The sequence below is a fragment of the Propithecus coquereli genome, unplaced genomic scaffold (genome assembly GCF_000956105.1).
Source record: "Propithecus coquereli isolate 6110/MARCELLA unplaced genomic scaffold, Pcoq_1.0 Scaffold94, whole genome shotgun sequence".
Taxonomy (NCBI): Eukaryota; Metazoa; Chordata; class Mammalia; order Primates; family Indriidae; genus Propithecus; species Propithecus coquereli.
Window position 1 is genome coordinate 231,331 of NW_012155729.1, and position 511 is coordinate 231,841.

General features: G+C 58.7%; 1 protein-coding gene across 1 annotated transcript in view; it reads right to left on the reverse strand.

Moving 5' to 3' along the window:
- Window positions 1-511, reverse strand: part of DIP2C (DIP2 disco-interacting protein 2 homolog C (Drosophila)) — a 114,409-nt gene that overhangs the window by 47,206 nt on the left and 66,692 nt on the right. The window lies entirely within an intron of this gene.

Genomic DNA, 511 nt, shown 5'->3' on the forward strand with positions numbered 1-511 from the left:
ACCCGACAGTTGAGCAGCGTGTAGAGCACGTGGTCCGGGGTGGTCTGCGCCCTCCACTGCAGGACCTCCGAGAGGAACAGGAACTGAAACAGACGCGGGGGCAGGGTCAGGCCAGCATCTGGCGAGGCCGCCTCAGCGCCTTCGGGCGTCTTCACACAGCGCTCGTCTCCCAGGGAGACAGGACGTCCGTGTTCAGGAAAATCCCTGATGCACACGTGACTCGGAACGAGCAAACACTCCCAACTTCTCTCCTGCAGATTTGGAGCTCGCTGCGCCTGGCCAGACCCACAGCTCGAGGCTGCGCCTGGGCGGGGAAGTTCTGCGAGACTCTGCCCACGGACAGAGAACTAGTTCCCTCAAGCCGACAGGGAAAAGCCCCGAGGGGGACTGGGGAGGACGCGACGTTGATTTCTGCGTTCTACAGTGAGAGAGTCAGACCTCTCCTGTTTTAAAAAATGGGCTCTTTTAAGTTTTTGCAAAGGCGACACCCTGATGTTACTAAACCACAAAT